This window comes from Ursus arctos, unplaced genomic scaffold (assembly GCF_023065955.2).
Source record: "Ursus arctos isolate Adak ecotype North America unplaced genomic scaffold, UrsArc2.0 scaffold_8, whole genome shotgun sequence".
NCBI classification, from domain to species: Eukaryota; Metazoa; Chordata; class Mammalia; order Carnivora; family Ursidae; genus Ursus; species Ursus arctos.
The window spans coordinates 52745194-52763172 of NW_026623100.1; the positions used below are offsets into that span (position 1 = coordinate 52745194).

The 17979-nt window shown below is 47.5% G+C and overlaps 1 long non-coding RNA gene across 1 annotated transcript; it reads right to left on the reverse strand.

Annotated features, from left to right (window-relative positions):
* Positions 1-4439: 4439 nt before the first annotated feature.
* Positions 4440-17378, reverse strand: LOC130543162 (uncharacterized). The gene is made up of 3 exons (XR_008958292.1): positions 16822-17378; positions 9697-9922; positions 4440-9587 (listed from the first exon to the last, which is right to left on the reverse strand). It is a non-coding gene; the product is annotated as an uncharacterized LOC130543162 (long non-coding RNA).
* Positions 17379-17979: the final 601 nt, after the last annotated feature.

A 17979-nucleotide genomic window follows, 5' to 3' on the forward strand; every position in this document is an offset into this window, starting at 1 on the left:
TGCCGTAGGAACTGGCATTTTTCTGAGGCGCTCCCTTAGATTTTTTTTTCCCACTTGTGACTCCAGCCTGACAGAGGACACCTTGCTCCGTGGACCAAAGTCTTTAGTCACAGCATTCAAAGCTCATGCGGTGAACCTTGTCGAGCACCTACCATGTACCAGGTACTGTGTGGGAAGATGGGCTTACAGGAGTCAACTTCGGAAGTTTCCAGGCTGAGGCAGAGGTGGGGGGAGAGACATTATAGAATTAATCACATTTTATGTGGTAAATGCCCCCTGCTGACTTTTCTGCAGGGGACAAGGGAGTATGAAAGAAGGAGCAAGTAGCCGCCTCGTGTGTGTGTGTGTGTGTGTGTGTGTGTGTGTGTGTGTATCAGTGACGGTGCGTGTGAGAGAGTGTGTGAACGTGTAGTCTTTGAGTGTGTAAGTGTAAGTTGGTGTGACGTGAGTGTGTAAGTACATCCGCGTGAGTGATTGTGGGTGTCTGTGAATGTGTTTGTGTGTGTGCTGCGGTGTGGGAGTGTGTGAGTGCATATCATGCGTGTGTGTCAGTGATACATTGAGGAAGCCGATGGCCCCGTTGCAAAAGGTAGAAGCGCCCAGACAAAGGGGCCAGCACAGCGCCACCACATGGGAGACACCAGCACACAGTTTCTGAGCGGCCGGCCACCTCCTTCCAGGTGGGAAACAGCATCTGCTCCGTTAGCCTCAGCCGAGCCTTGCTTTCTTGTCGGGAGGTTTTGTCCTCTGGGACAAAGACAGGGAGCAGGACATGTTTTCTTCTAGATGTCAGTCACTAAACCTAGAGGGTAAGAGGACAAATTCTTGAAATAATGAAGCGCCAGTAACATCCTGCCCTCTTAAATGACCATAACTCAAGTTAACGGGTTGTAGTTCATTTTAATTTGTTTCTAGAAACTTTTCATATTTGTTAAATATTCTCCAATTTTTTTTTAAATCAAAAGACACGTTATTGAAAGAGGAATCTGGCTTTTCCACGCACACTTGTGCTGTTAGGGTGTCTGAGCCGCTTGGGGTGCTGGCATTGGGATCCTGGAATTTCTTCAGACTGCTCCCCGCACACCCGATTGGCCTGCCCCAACCTGCAGCTTCTTGTCCTGGCCATCCCGCCCTTGGGCTTTGTGTCGCAGCTTCGGTTGTTTGTCTGGTTTCCCTGATTGACAGCTCACTTTGGAGTCGCATTTCCAGACTGACCTCTGCCTTCTCCGACAGAGCACAGCTCTGGGACTTACCTCGGGCCTCATGCTCTGAAACCCCACTTTCCCTGCCTCACATTCAGCCCTGGAGTCTCCGGGCCCGAGGCCGGGCACCCCTAACCAGGCTTCCAAGGGTGGGGAGGAGGCTGGACGTTAAGTCAGAATGAAACATGCTGGTGTTTCTTTAAAAATCTAGCTTCTCCTTTGGACTCTAGAATTTATCTTCTCTCTCTCTAGAAGCTGGCAATTATTCAACATTTATAAATTGAAGATAATCCCATTTCCTGATGACTCCTGGCAGCCCAGGGTTTGGGGTAGAAGAACTTTCATCCCAGTCTGCTGTTTGCAGAGGAAAGAACTAAAATGCCTCTACTTCTCAGCTATGGACTTCCAAAGTCTGGTTCTTTCCAAATAGATTTCTGCATATTAAATCCTTTAATAATGGCAATACTCTCCTATAGATTTTAAACCCAAAAGACAATTGTTCAAGGCACATTTCAAGTTAAAAATTGTAGACAGCTGTCGGTCAAGGCCACTAGATTGTGGGGCAGTGGTGATTTTCTCCCCTGAGACCATTCTTCTCAGTCTTTCCTGACTTGGGATGAGGTTGGAATTGGAGTGCAAGTTAGAACTGAGGGCAGTGCAGGATTGATTAGAGGTAGGGCTAATGTTTGAGTGGTTTTAGTTATTTTATTTAGTGCCAGCATGGGGTTAGATGAGTGTTGGGCTGGAATTCAGTTGTGGTGTTAGCAAAGAGGGTAAGGGTTGGGTAGGGTTTGGGTTAGCATGTGGCTTGCTGTTGGTATTGGGATTAGTGGTAGGTCAGCCACTTTGCTGAGCTCTTGGAAGCTCATTGGTGGGGCCGTCTGCCTGAGGATTGTGCCACACTTGAATTTGTATGCTTGTTGGGACCAAACCTTTGGTCCTGCTATGAAATTTTGGGCTGAATAAGATAAGGCCTTTTTTTTTTTTTTTTGCTCCCCCTCTAGGAGTGTTTGGCTTTGAAATGTCACATATGAGCTCCATGGGAAGCCTGGTAAGACCCAACGTTGGGGTTTTTCTCTTCTGGCTCCTGTCTGTCCTCTTGCTTCCAGGCAGTTGAGATAGGACCTTAGAACTCAGGCTCCGTACCTGAGGCACAGAGTCAGTCGCTGGGTTCCGTGGGCACCTGCAGCCAGAATCATATCCTACTTGATCTTGTATCTGGCGTCCATCTGATCAGTTTTCTCCCATTTGAATCACGTTGAAGAAATATGTGGAAATGGCAATGAATTGATTCCATTTCTCTGTCCCTACAGGGTGAGAGGCAGGCAGCATTCCAGTGGCTTTCTGGGCTATTTCTGTGAAAGGACACCAGGCAAACACAGATAAAGAACCCACATGCCCCCATGCACACTGCCTAACCATCGGCAGACATCATCATGGGTCTGAAAGTGGTCCCCCTTTTTTTTTTTTTTGGCTCTTGCCAAGGCCACCATATCCCATATTGTAGCCGTGCTGATACGACCCTAAACACTAACTCAACATGCCTCTGTAGCTTTGCTCAGGCTCATCTGCCTGGAATGCCCCTTCCCTGCCCTTCTCTCCATGTACCTAAGGAGTCCCCTCATCTTCCAAGGTGCAACCCCTGTGACACTATGTTGCACTATGTATGCGTTTATTTACGGGTACAGGAACGGTGTCTTATTCGTGCCATCTCCCCAGGACCTTGCACAGGGACTAGAAGAGAGTGGACGCAAAAATCAATGTTTGTTGAAAGAGTGAGGAGCAGGAAAGACCAGGCCTTCAGGCTGATGAGTTATACTGATTTTATTAAGACTTGGGCCATTTTATAGAGCACCCTCAACTCCTCTCTAGCTGAATTCCATCCATCTTCATCCTTTTGTGAAGCTATAAGCATCATTTCCCTGACCCTCTCCCCATTGTGTTGGTTTAGAGATGCTGCAAATTCTTTGGCATTCTTCCCATTGAGAAATGGGCTGGCTCTAGTGACTTGTTTGTCCAATAGCATGCGTTGGGAGTCAGTGTCTGGAATTTTCAAGGTAGGTCATAAATTACCTTAAGCTCCCATTTTGGTCTCTTGGAACGCTCTCTCTAAGCCACCATGTAGGAAGTCCAGTCACTCTTAGAACGACATGCTGGTGAAGCCACTAGATCAATAGTCCCAGCTGAGTCCAGCCTCCCAGGCATCAAGGCATCAGAAATGTGGGCAAAACCATCTTGCACCTTCCAAACCAGACCATCTGCTTGCTGGCTGATGCCATTGAATGACCTCCATGAATACCATGGGAGAGATGTTTCACCTAGCCGATCCTTTTCCAAATTACCAACCCATAAAATTGGGGGATTAAATAAAATGGTTGCTGTTTTAAATTACTAAATATTCAGATGGTTTGTTATACAGTGGTAGGTAATCAGAATGCCATTCTTTTCTTTTCTTTTCTTTTCTTTTCTTTTCTTTTCATTTTCTTTCCCTTTCTTTCTTTTACAGAAGCATGATACAAGTTTTTTTTTGATACGGTCACAAGGAACACAATCATGAGCAGAACATATTCAGTCCTGCCTGCAGGCGCTCACAGTCTAATGGAAGGGGTGGCATTACACAATAGTACAAATAAATATATACTTTAAAAGATGATGAATTGTCAACAGTGCTATCAAAGCAAAGTGCTATGAGAAACAATGAGGACTCAAGGCAGGTTTCTCTAAGGAAGTAATATTTGAGCTGAGACGTAAGGGATTTAGTTGGGCTATAGGGATAGGGGAGGGGATAGGAGAGCATTCTGGCTGGAGCAGGAGCTAGTTGAAAGTCCTAAAGGCCAGAGATTGCTCAGAGCCTTGGGGCCCATGTGGCTGATCCTAGCGCACTACTCACCATCCTGCACCGAAAGAACTTCTTGTCCGTGTCCCCTGCTACACGGGAGTTCCTTGAGGCCCTGTTTCAAAGTTTAAACGATTCCTCATTCTACAAAGAAATCCACATTCTTAAGTAACATTAACCAGTTCCTTCAGGATCCGTCCCCTAACTCTGAGGCCTTGTTGCCAGACGTTTCCCTTCATTCTTGGTGGTCCTGCTATCCAGAACCTCATGCAGCTTCCTGAACAGACCAGTGCTCACCTGTGCTTGAGCCTCTGTATGTGTCTTCCTTCCGGTGGGTCATTCCGCAGCCCCCCCCTCCCCCGCCCCAGGTTTGCTTAGCTAACTGCTACCTTGTTCTCAAGACTCCTTAGCCATCATCTCCCTGTGGCAATCCCATTCTGGCTTGGGGCCCATTCTCTGGGCTCCTGTAACCGCGCTACCCCGCCCCCACCGGCAAGGCCTCCCTCTCCATGGTGGCGGAGCCACAGTGCGTTGTAACTGTGCACTTGTCTACTTTGATTCTGGCCCCTGAGCTTTTGCAAGGAAAAGTGTCTTTCATCCCCTTGGTTTCTTCATTTAGAAGCTTTAGATAAAAGTTTGTTAATTGAAAGGCCAATGATTCCGGCTTGATATTGCTTGGAAATTTTGTAAGCATGCCAGCAATATTCTCATGCACATCACTAATAAAAACTTTGAAGAGGGCACCTGGCTGACTCAGTCAGTGGAGCATGTGACTCTCTCTCTCTCTTTTTTTAAAGACTTATTTATTTATTTGAGATAGAGAGCACACGAGAGAGCGCACGAATGTGGGGGAAAGAGGGAGGGGGAAGAATCTCAAGCAGACTCCCCTCTGAGCACGGAGCCCAACACAGGGGTGGATCTCATGGCCTCAAGACCATGACCTGAACCGAAATCAAGAGTTGGACGCTCAACTGACTCAGCACCCAGGCTTCTCCATGGAGCATGTGACTCTTGACCTCGGGGTTGTGAGTTTAAGCCCCACATTGGGAGTAGGGGTTACTTCAATCAATCAATCAATCAATCATTCAAGCAATCTTTAAAAAAAATAAAAAAATAAAAAGTTTGTACAGAAGGACACAGGCGTGAACCCTGCAATGTGTTCATATCGTCAAACAATCCATATCATTTCTTCCTGCCTATGATAAGCAATTTCACGAAGAGCTTGAAGAACTGTAGACAAACCATCTCCACTTCATTCTCCTAATCTAGCAAGGGTGGAAGGTCTATGAAGAAGAGTGAAATCGACCTGGCAGGACAGAGCAGACTTAATGAACCCACTCCCAGAGATCCTGGCCTTCCTTTCCAAGAACTCCAAATCTCTTTAAAAGACATCCCATCTCCAGTCCGTCTCCCGTGATTTTTCCACTACACTCAAGCCCTGTTCCTCCTTTCCCAAGGAGTGTCTGGGGATTTCCAAATCCAAAGGGATTCTTTTTGGTTTGAGTGTTATGCTCAGGAACTGTCAGTCCCTTCTCAGGAAGGGACACAAAGAGCTCATAATTCACACCCTGCCACTGTAGCCAAGCTCTGGGCATCTCTTGATACCTTCTGATGGAGACAGAAGCATTTTGGAAAAAATAATGTAAAGGGTGGGGGTGGGGCAGTGAGAACTTTAGGAAGGAACAAACCTCAAGCGAGTCCTTTCCCCATGTCCTCATTTCACCACCTGTGAAAGGATGGGACTGGAAGAGTCCAAGGGCTAAACACTTTTTTTTCCCCAAGGAAATCTTTTGTCAGTAGTTTTTAACCATTTTAGGGGTCACAAGCTGCTCTTGGAACCTGATGATATTGTGGATCTTGCCCTGGAAATTTACACACACACACACACACACACACGAGTGTGCTCAAAATCCGTGCCAGAGTCTTGCCTGAGATGGATAGTCTACATTACCAGGATTGACCTTTTCTATTTTAAAAACTCCTGTTATATCCGCTCAGCTATAGAAATCCACCAACTCTCCCAGCCTTCGTGACGCTTGGAAGTTACGGGACGATTTCATCCACAGGCACTTGTGAGTCTCTGGATGATACAGGTGAGCTGACAGGCATGTTAAGAGAAGACTCAGACTTTCAGAACCTCTTCACATAACTTCAGCTTCTAAACCAACTTAAAACTATTTCTGCTTTCTTATTTGAAAATCTTGCCTAGAATATAAAAGTAACTTTGGATTTGACATACTCCTGTTTCTTCCATGGCCATCGACATCACTCCTCTGCCCTAAGAATATCCTCAAGAGTGGGTCCACACACCTTCCTTCCTGTTCTTGGTGTAATTAAAGGGGACCTTCGTGCTCTTCTAGGGATTGTTTTTCTTCCTTGTCTCCACACTTTCCATGCTCTTGCCTTCCTAGAACTCTCCAACTATGTCAACTCCTTCCAGAAACTGAGTCTGCTGAAAAACATTCTGGTTGGCGGTGCATTTTTAGATCCCAGGGAAAGATGTGGTTCTTCTTGCTGACCCAGAGGCGATTACCAGGAAGCTCAGATGCTTGAGCTCAGAGCCCCCTATTTGTACAACTCCTTCCAAGGACCCAGGGGTGGGAACCCTACTCGTGTCTCCACAGGGTGACATGTTTTGGTAAAGTGACAATTGTCAAGTATTTTAACCAGGATTGCTAAGATGTCTACTTCCTTCTACTCTGATTTCCTTGCCTTCACATTTCTGCTTGTGTTGAGCAGCCTTGGAGGGGGTAAGAGGGCTTGTTGACCCAGCTAAGGGGAAGCTGCATTCAGGATGTGTTTAGTCTGGGTTTAGTGAGATGTATTTAAGAGGCTTCCAGTCACTCATGTGTAGTTAAAGTATTGCCAGCCCTCTGCGGTGCGGAGGGCTTCCAGAGGCTTCTCTGCAGTTCACTGAGCTAACTTACAGGCACCCTGAGGTGCATGGCTGGAGGCTGTGAGCGTGTCTTATGGCAACCCCACAAGAAGTGTTTGCGTGGTAGCGGAGCAACGACGTTTGCAATATGTGGAACCTGTATTAGTTTTCGAGGGCCGCTGTGACAAATGACCACAAGCTGGATGGTTTAGAACAAAAGAAATGTGTTCTCTCATGGCTCTGGGGGCCAGACGTCTAGCACTCCCTCCAAAGCCTCTAGGGAAGAATTTTTCTTTGCCTTCTTTGTCTTTTTCAGCTCCTGGTGTTCCCTGGCATGTGTCTGCATCACTCTGCTCTCTGCCTCTGTCTTCACATGGCCTTCCCCTCGGCGTCCGTCCGTGTCTTCTCCTCTTCTGTCGCTTACGAGGACGCTCATCATTGGATTTAGGGTGCACCAGGATAATCCAGGATGATCTCAAGATATTTAATCTAATCAACCTGCAAAGACCTTTTCTTCAAATAAGGTCAAATTCACAGGTTCAGAGGGTTAGCACGCAGAGGTATCTTTTGGGGCCTTACCAGGGAACTTGCTACAGAACCATAAGCTAGGCTAGGAAGGTTTTTTTTTTTCACTCATCAGAAAGGTAAAGCTGTGAGAATTTGGTTCTCATCATCAATGCCAAGTCACGGGGAAAATTCTCTCCTGCCAGGAATATGCTCAATTGTAAATGTACCGTACATTTTTCTTTTCTTTTTTTTTTATGAGAAATATGATTTAATCAGAATTCCTGTGTTTATAGAGCACACATTTGCAGCAAGGCTACAAATAGCTAGAATGCTTGTCTGTAAAGTCATATGTTTGTGATTCTTATCACTGAATCATATAAACAATATTTAAATTTCTTGTTTAATACTGACATCAGTGGGCTAATACAACACTCATGATAAACCTCTGTAGTAAGAACATCAGCAAACTGGCGCATTCACATTATCAATTCAAAGGACACTCAAGATGAGTCACTATACAAGAAGACTTGACACGCCCTGAAATAGCGCATATATGGAAGGGTCTTGATAGTGGTTTTCCCAAATATGACAACAATCCTAAAGATTTATGTGACGTTACCAGTATCAACTTGTGAAGCTGAAACATCTTTCCTAAACCATCAATAATAAAAAAACAAATTTTGATTAGCTATGCTGGAGGAACGACTGAATTACTTTTCTGTACTCTCTATAGAAGATAATACCACAAAGCCTTTGATGTAAGAGGAATTAACAAAAACGTACACACAAAAGAAGCACTCTTTTCCTAAAAGTATTGTAGGGATGTATCCAGCGGTTAATTAATAAACATATGGTATTTTTCCGGGTTTTGTGATTGTGGTATTTATCAGCATAAACATTTTTTAAAATTTTCTTGTGAATGACTTTCTTATTCTAACACTTACGTAAGCATACATTTTTGTGTCTAATTTTGTATTCATGAATTTAACTTCTTTTTCTTCAAGAGTCCCTGATTCTCAAGTTATACCAATCTAAGCCCATGTCATGAAACCTGGCTCACCCCGACTTCAAGCCCTTCACTTTGAGTGTCTTGCTTCATCCTCCAGGCTTTGTCTTTTTTGTGTCCCCCATCTTGTCTTCTCCCCTGGCCCATATACGTGTTCAGGTTGCTCCCAACCAAGGACATTTCTGTCTGCACTTCTGTGTCTTTCCTCTTGCTGCCAACAAGCTACTTGATGCCTCTGCTCTCGTGTCCCCACGCTGCCGCCGCCATCTTCTAAAAACAGCTAGCTCCCATTCTTTCCATTTTCCACCCTTGCCTCCACACTCTGCTTTCTCCTTCTGTTTTTCTTTTTCTTTTTAAAGTAAGCTGTATACCCGTTGTGGGGCTTGAACTCGTGACTCTGAGATCGAGAGCCACATACTCTACCGACTGAGCCAGCCAGGCACCCCAGCTTCCTTCTTCTTGCCTTTGCCCTGGCGCCATTCTACCTGTTTCTTCTTGAATTCACAGAGCACTGGCTTTAAGAGAAATTTCAGATTCTAAGTCCAATGTTTCCCACACTAGGCTGATCATCAGAAATACCTGGTAGCTTTCAAGAACACTGCAATCAGGCAGGAGGGGTTCCCTCTTACTCAGCCTTTTTATTCTATTCAGGTCTTTGACTGATTAGATGAGGCTCACCCACGTTAGGGAGGGCAATCTGCTTTACTCAGCCTACTGACTCAAAAGTTAATCTTATCCAGAAACACCCTCACAGACACACCCAGAAAAATATTCCACCAAATGTCTGGGCACCCCGTGGCCTGATCAAGTTGACACCTAAGCTTCGCCACCACATACACCCTCATTTCTGTGGGGTATGCATTTTTGTGGGGTATACATACTTACAGGGTCAAAATATGGTTTGGCTTTAGGAGCTATTGGCAGTTTTCCAGGGTGATCGTACCAACTCCCACTCTCACTAGCCAGCAGCTAGAGTTCTTCCTGCTTTGCGTTCCTGCAGCACTTGGGATGGTCAGTCTTTTTCATTTTAGCCTTTGTGGCAGGTGTGCTGTGGCCTCAGTGATGTGCTGGAGCCAGCCTGCATGGCTCGAGAGAGTCAACTGTATCCATCTCTTCCTAATTATGCAATCAGTGATGTCACCTGGGCAGCTTACAATCGGCCTGGTGGGAATATTTACACCAAAGAAATGCTTTAATCCCTGGAAAGTTGGTTGTTAAATATTTACCAGTGTCTCACGGATGATGATATCTCATTGTGGTTTTAATTTACCTTTTCCTGATGAGTTATGAGTAAACATCTTTTCGTGTGTCTCTTGGTCATTCATTTATCTTCATTCGTGAAGTGTCTATGTCTTTTACCCTAAAAAAATGAGGCTGTTGATTTCTAATTTTTCTTGTTGATTTGTAGGACTTCTTTACATATTGTGGTCTGTCTGCTCTGTAGAATACATATATTGCAAATGTCTTCTCCCAGTCTGTTGCCTGGCCGTATCATTCTGTTTTAATGAAAGGACATTTAAAGCAAATGTATCCATCTTCTCTTTCATGGGTAGTGTTTTTTATGTTTAAGAAATCATCATTTATCCCAATCACTTTAAAAAATACAGTTTTGGGGTTCACCGAATCAGAATTGTTGAGTGTGGGAACAGGGATGTGTATATTTTAAAGCTCCCTTAAGTGCAGGTGGCTTTTAAACACATTAAAAGTTTGTCAACCTTATTTGTATTGAGTGAAATGCAAGTTATAACCACGATGAAATGTTATTTCTTCCATCTATCACATTAATGTAAATCTAAAAGTTGTATAACATACTGTGTTGACTTAAGATGTGAGGCACTCTCGTACCTTGTCAGGATCTGTGTAAATAACGACAGCTTTTATAAAGAGCAATTTAGCAATATCTATTAAAATAAAATAATATGCATGCCCTTGGATCTGCCTCTAGGAATACACCCCATTTGTACTCAGAAATGTGCACAAAGAGATATGTTACATGGATATTTGCTGCAGTGTTATTCGTAATAGGAAAAGATGGGAAATTACCTAAATATCCATCAAGAACCACACAATGGAATACTAATGAGTCAGTAAAAAGGAGATAGTTCCATATGTACAAATGTGGAGTGACTTGTAAGTTATATGGTTAAATGTGAAAAGGACTTTGTAGAGTACTGTGTTTAATTTCTTACCGAATGTACGAAAATGGGTAGTTTATAAGCATATGTATATATTTGTGTGTGTGTGTGTATGTGTGCGTGTCTATACCTATACGTGCTAGTGTATTCTCATATATTTACTGAAGGAAACAAGAAATTCAGCTACAAAAATTAAAATTAAAACCCCCTTTCAATATTAAAAAAAAAAAAAATTCAGCCACAATGGCAACCCCTGGGGGTGTTGAATCCAATATATTCCTTTTCTGTGCTATTGGCCTTTATATACCACTGGCATGTATTACTTTTCTTTTTTTAGAGCTCCCCAGGTGATTTGGGTGGGCATTGTATCTCTCACGTGAGGAGACTGAGCCCAGAGCATTTTGGCCCAAGCAGGGATTGCTCAGAGCTCCTTCCTGAGAGTCAGTCATGCCCTCCCCTTCCCCCTCTTCCCACTTGGCTTGGCCTCTGGTTCACAGAACCAGTTCGTCCTGCACAATTTCTGCCTTCTGCCCAGGACCCTACAGCAAGCCACGAGCCAGACGCCCCCTCTGAGGGTCTGGGTAGGAGGGAGAAGCAGCCCCACGTGCTGGCCACCAGTCCCTCCTGCTCTCCCCGAGGGTGATCTATGGCTTGTCAGAGGTGTGGGTTCTCGCCACTTGCTGAATAGAAAGCTTCTTTGTTCTTGGGAGTGAAAATAACCCTAAGATAAATGTTGGGGCTGGAAGAGCCGGGGGAATGTTAGGCTCCAGATGCCCCGAGGCTCCTCCCGGGAAGGTCTGAGGTTAGGGGAGATATTCCTGAGGGATATCATGGCCAGAGTCTTCTGGGGATCATGAGCAGTGAACCCTGAAAGATGGCCATGGGTTCTTAACTTCAACCCAGTTCCGTACCTGCCTGAAAACTATTTTCGTGATGGGTAACCTTCTGTCAACCCACGGAAACTTCCTATCCCGTGTCACTTGTTGGTTATGACATGACCGACCTCCCCATAACTCCTTTATTTCTCCCCACCCAAAGTCTACCTCCTGTGGCCATACAAAAACACCTCTTTATCTTCACGAACCCGTTGTTTTCCCACCCCCACTCCCCCTTTGGATTTGCCCCTTGGCAGAACTGGGTGCTCTCTGGAGCCTGCATTTCATTTCCCTGGCTGTTTTCAAAAAAAGGAGGGCTCCAGCTCTGCACCTGGCCGCTGCAAACCCCATAAAGCTCAAGGTATGACTCCTCCATGAACCATAACCTCCTCCCATCCCTAATCTGGCCTAGGCAGGACTGAGGTGGAGGACGCTGGAGCTGCCAGGAGAGGAGAAAGGGAAGGAGAGGATTGTTTCGGGCTGTTAGTGGTGTCAAAATAAAGCCACAAGACAAGGTTGGAGGCTGTTTATTTTTCAGTCTCATTCCTAAGGTTCTAGAGAAAGTATTTTTAACCCAGGAGCTTTGAGAGGTGGCGTAAGACCTTCCAAGAATCCCAGAGGGACAGAAGCCCATGAGAGACAAGGGTGTGAATGGCATTAGAGTCCTCCAGGGAAGTCAAGGGCTGTGGTCCCCCTACCTAACCCCAGTGCTGGCTCAGAAAAGTGGAATTCGGGGGCCTCAGAAGGTGGAGCCACAGAAAGGACTTTAGAGAACAGCCTCCAGCCTCGGTCCTCCCTTTCGCTAAGCATGTTTTGTCTGAGGGTAAGGAAGGGAAGGGGTCACGAAGGAGCCAGAGGAGGAAATGGAGAAGGCCAATAGGACGCCGTGAGTCTTACTCTTTTTCTGGGTGAGGAAATAGAGGCAGAGCGAAGCCCAGGATGATGTCGCCATGTCACGTCCCCATGACAGCATTGAAGCGGCCCTTCTCCTGGTGGCTGTGCTTCTGTTTGTTCTTGCTGGCCCCTTGCTGGGGTCTGATGGCGTGGGGGGGGTTTGAGGAACAGGCTTTGGAACTGTCTGGACCTCAGGCGCGAACTGCATGAGATGACAAGAGGCACTCTCCCTGTAGTGGGGGCTGGCACCTCAGCTCTAGCTCCCAGTGTCCTGCGAAGTCTCCTCTACGAGGGACTCCTAAAGGCAGAGAGTGCCTATTGGAACCTCTGAATCTCCGTCCACCCCTCCCCCCACCCTTTCCAACACTTTATCAGCTTTGCCTCTCTTTGGCTCTACTTATCTGAGCGAGACGAGGTTTAGGGTGAATCAAGGTTTCGGGTTTCTTTTTGGGAAAGAATGGACGAGAAAAAGGGCTAGGGACGGAGTGCCCACGGATTGAATCCTGTAGGTCCAGGCCTGGGGTAGGAACCTATGCAATCTTATTTAAGGCTCCCAACAGCTCTTTGGAGTAGATATTATTTCTCCCCTTCCATCGAGTCTTCTGAGGTTGAGGGACTTGCCCAAGGTCGCACAGCTTGTGGCAGGGGATGAGGCTAGCTGTATCCGGCTATGGATGGAGGACGCATTGCCCTCACGACAATGCTGCCCTGCTCTGGTGTGTGCTGGATGCTTCCTGGCTCAGTGCACGAAGGCCAGGACTCAATGCGAGCTTCAGAGGTCGCCTCTGGGAAGGGGGGCAGGGGAGCACCCAGTTCTGGGGATGAAGCCTTAAGAAGTCCATCAAAGCACTCCCAGAGGCATCAGCCAAATTCCCCAGAGACTCTTGAGGGGCGGACTGCCCCAACCCTGACCTCTGCAGGCTCCTCCCACCTGCTCCTGACCCAGGCAGGGATTTCTGAGGGCTGCTGCTGATTCATGATGCCCCCCGGCCCTGGGCAAAGAGCTGGCTTATGCTCAGTTGTTTAATAATCTGTAAAGAAATCAATGCATTCCCACCTCTTCTTCTGGATTCAACCAGCATGGGTTATAATCACGTCTGCGCTATTTGCCCATGCTGGGCAGAGGCGTGGAGGTAGGCTGGGAGCTTCAAGTTAAACTTTTCTAGACTAATAAACTGTTTCTCCCATTACAACTTGACTACCGTTGCCTTTCCTGGCCAATCCCCCCCCCCACCCCTCAGGACTCCTTTCACCCCCCACTTTCCTCTCTCTTTCATCGAGGCTGACATCATACTCACATTCTCCAAAAATTACCCACAGTCTTCTTAGTTCCTGCTGTCATCTGGAATCACACATCCCAGACTGCCCCCTGTCATTCCTCCCATTGTCACCCCTGAGCATCAGGACTCCCCAGTTCTGGTCCCTCGCTGGCCTGGGTCCCCCGGCTCAGCTGGGCCTGGCAGTGAAGCAGCAGGGTGGGGTCTGACCCACTGCAGAGCTTTTCCCCTCAGATCCAGTGGGATAAACAGACTACTGGAAGAATCTGGGCTGGGGGGGGGTGCAGCCTGGCTCTTGTTATGTGGAAATGGGCTAGGCCTTTCTGAAGCCCCACTAGATGGGGTTGGAAGGCACACTGTTCAGTGGGAAAAGCCCACAGTTTGAAGTCAGAAGGTGGGTTCAAGTTCTGGTTCTGCTACTCAAGGGTTCTGTGCTCTTGCATGGGCCATGTGGCCTTCTCATTTCAGTGTTCTCCTCTGTAACCTGGGGCTCTGTGAATTTTCCAAAAAAGGCCATGGCAGTATTTCCATTGCCACACGCTCTTCCAAAACCTGACCATGTCCATAAAAGAGTCCCTATCCCTTCCTCTTGAATCTAGACAGATCTCTGTGACTGCCTCAACAAATGGGATATGTCAGAAATGACACTGTGTGACTTCCTAGGCTAGGTCATAAAAGGCCTATGGCTTCTACTTGCTGGCACATGTGCTCTCTCTCTCTTTGTCTCTCTCACACTGGAACTTGGCCACCATGCTGTGAGGAAGCTCAGGCCACACAGAAGGGGCATATGTCTGCTCTGGCTAGAGTCCCAGCTAAGGTCTCCACTGACAGCTAGCATCAAAGGCCAGATTCTCCGAGCCCTGCCCATCTTGCAAATTTGTGAACAAAAGTAATGCTATTGCTTTAAGTCTCTCGCTCAGTTTTGGGGTGGTTTGTTATACAGTGCTAGATGTCTGCATATAGGACCGTAATAGTAAAGTTTGGCTTACAACCGTTGTGAGGGTTAGATGAAGAGATGCATTTGGCAGTGGCTTACGGAGCCCTATATAAACAGAGCACATTGGCCGCCTCACTGCTGTCTAAGCACTTCCGTGTGTGAAGGAGATGTCAGTGTGTATGTCTGTAATGTGGCAACAGGCAGGTTAGAGGTCTCCACATAGCCCTTCCTATAATCCTGACAATCTCCTCCCCTCTCCAATCTAGCTCAGGCAGGACCGAATTAGTTGCTGTAAGGACTGAATTAGGTTGGCATTATTATTTTCACCAATTTGCAAATGCGGAAACAGACACACGGCTAGTTCAAGTTCAGGAGGAACTGGAGTTGGAATCAGGGTCTCGGTTACTGCCAAGTTGTTACTTCTCTTTCCCTAGGAGCTAGAGATGGGCAGTCCCCTAAAGAAAATGGGGACACTAGGATATCTCAGCAGATCCTTTCCTGGGAAAAATCCTTCTGCTGGCTTTAATATTTAAAAATTAAAAAAAAATTATTTTTAAGTAATCTCTGCACCCAACATGGAGCTTGGACTCACAACTCCCAAGATCAAGAGTCACATGCTCTACGGACTGAGCCAGCCAGGTGCCCCACTGTTGACTTTACTTAATTTTATTTGCATTTCAACAAGCATGGATTGAATACCTATAAAGGGATGGTGTGTTAGGTAGCACCTGGATGCATAAGACATGGCCCCCTTATTGAGGAGCTTGCAGTCTCTGGGGGGAAACAGATACTTCCTAGTTATGTAACTTTGGGCAGGCTACTGACCATCTCCAAGCCTCAGTTATGCCATCTGTGAAATGGGGATGATTAGAGAACCCATCTCATAGGCTTATTTTGAAAATTATACAGTATATATTTCTACTTAAAGCATCATGTACGTAGAAAGTGCTCAACAAATAGTTGAGAAAAGTTTACAATATAATGAGATATATGCCAAAATACAGGGGGACATAAAGCCTTACGGGAGGAGAGAGGAGTAAGGAATTAGTTCATCCTGGGGTGGGGGTGGAAGGTGGTAGCAGAGAGGAGGTGACTTTTGGTCTGGGATGTCAAAGGCAAGTAGAAGTAGCAGATGGTCTATGGAAGGAGAGTATTTAGTGTGTCAAGGAAACAGAGCAGCCCCAGGTGGCTGGAGCACAGGGTCCTGAGGGTAGAGGAGTGAAGGCAGGCTGGGAAGGGGCTCTGTGTATCCCGTTGTAGGGTAGTGTTGGCCAAGCAGGCCCACAGACTCAGGCAAGAGTCTCCCCACGCAGGCTTAGGGATGAGGCTTTAACAGGCAAATGCCCAGCAGGAGGACCCCAGGCTCCAAGGTGCAGAAGCTTGTATGAGCGTTGTAGTGTTGAAGGAGAAAAAGTTAGGGGAGCACCCGAAAGCCTCGGGTACCTAACCCCGACGGAGAGGGCTCAGAAGAGGAGGCTGGTGTTTCAAAGGGACATTTCTAACCACTCTCAAAAAATCTGCTCTGGGTGGGCCCCACTGAATCTAGGCTAAGCCAGATCAATAGAATTTGCTCTTGCCCGCAAACCACCAAGCCGTCTTGCCCAGAAACGTCCGGAAAAGTCATCCCAGATCAATGAACAGCCGCTTGGGGAAATTTGCCCCAGGTGGCCCAAGGCCTGAGGGGCAACAAAGGCCTTCTTAGCTGGTGCATCCGGCCCCAGGGAGAAGTCTCCGTGGGAGCCTTGGGCAGGCTCTGGGCTCTGTATGCGGAGAACAGCTGCTTTGGTTTAAATATTAATAATGCAAAATGAAATGTGTGGGGTGCCCAGTGCACCAGAGCCCAGCCAGTGTGCATTGCCTCTAATGTCCTCTGCACTTGGGTTTGGAAAAATGCGGTCAGTGAATTTAATATACTTTTTGGCAAAGGGAAGACGACAGTTAACTTCTCTCCGGAGCCTCACTAAAGTGGGTTTTCTCTCTGGAAAGCGGAGGAGGGAGAGTGGTTTCTCCCAGTATGCCAGCAGGCCTGCTGCCCGAATTCTGTCAGAGCCCCTCTGCTCTGCCCACCTTGACACTCACAGGGGGCTCTGGGGGCCAGAGAGCATCCTGCTGAGGGGAATGGAAACACAGCCAGGCTCTTCAAGATCCAGCGGGGGGCCTGGGTGGGGCCTAATCCCTAGCTTCTGCTCGCTAGGTCTCCTCCCTCCAGGATGTTCTCTCCCCATTTTGTGCCCCCTTCTGGAATCACCCACCCTGATGTTCGTCAGAGGAGCTCACCGTGGGAATGTCGGTGCCAGGGGGCTCTTACAGGGCCCCTGAGCTTGACAACCGATCCAAGGTGTCCAAGAGCCGGAGGGGGGCCCCCGAAGAGCCTCTCTTCTCTCAATTCCACTGCGTTGTTGAATCCAGGCGGGGTTCTGACCGAGCCGTTATGAAGAAGCTTTCTCCCTCCACTGCTTCCCCGCAGCAGCTCTTGCCAGCGGCTCTGTGGGCCTGTTCCCCCTTCACCAACATCCCAGGCCCCGGCTCCTTGCTTGCCAAGTGCCACGGCTCTCAACTGGCTTCTTGAGAAGTTAATAAATGCTTGGTGACATCACAGCCCCAGAGCCAGGGAGCAAGAGAACGTCAGAGGCTAACGTTTCTGAGGAGAAGTCTGAGGCTCTGGGTTTGCCCAACAAAGGCGCCCTGTGCAAGTGTGGTCACATAACGGCCACCGCCACCACAGAACTGGAACAAAGCTGGCCAGGCTTCCCCCAAAGTCGATCTCTGGTTTTACACAACCCAATAGTGTTCCCAGCTAGAGGCCTGAGCCTACCATCCGGCAGGGAGAGCCAGGCAGTCCTCGCCCGTGGCCTGCTATTGGCCTGCTCTGGGGGGCCTCCCAGGCTGCCCCGGGAAATGGGTTGCCCCCGGGGTGGGGGTGGGGGTGGGGGGCCCTCAGCAGGGGGCGGGGAGGAGGCAGGAGTGAAGTAGCCTTGCCTTGGAGAGGGTGGGAGCTGCAAGTCACCCGGGCTCTGGGGCTCCAGCTGTGCCCCAGGCTCCAGCTCCCCCCCCACCAACACACACCAATCCACCCTCGTTGGCCTCCGGCCCTTGGGGAAGCTGAGAGAAAGTCTCGCCTGTTCTAGATGCCGCAGGCAGGATCGGCCACAGTGATCTCCTTCATGTGTCACTGCTGGCTGTAAGCGCTGTGTTTGGTTTGGCAAAACGGCTATTTAAATAGCAGTGAAATGTGTCACTGGAAAAAAATTAGCTCATGTTTCCTTTGCCATTTCTTCATGATTTCCATTAAAAGTGTAACCACGGGTAATAAATTAACAAGATCTGTAAAAGCGACCATAGGAAACCATGGATCCAGAATTCCTATAAACTTCTAACCCATGATGCTAAAACGCGAGGCTACTTGGGGGAAGGGGGATTGGATCACCCGTGTAC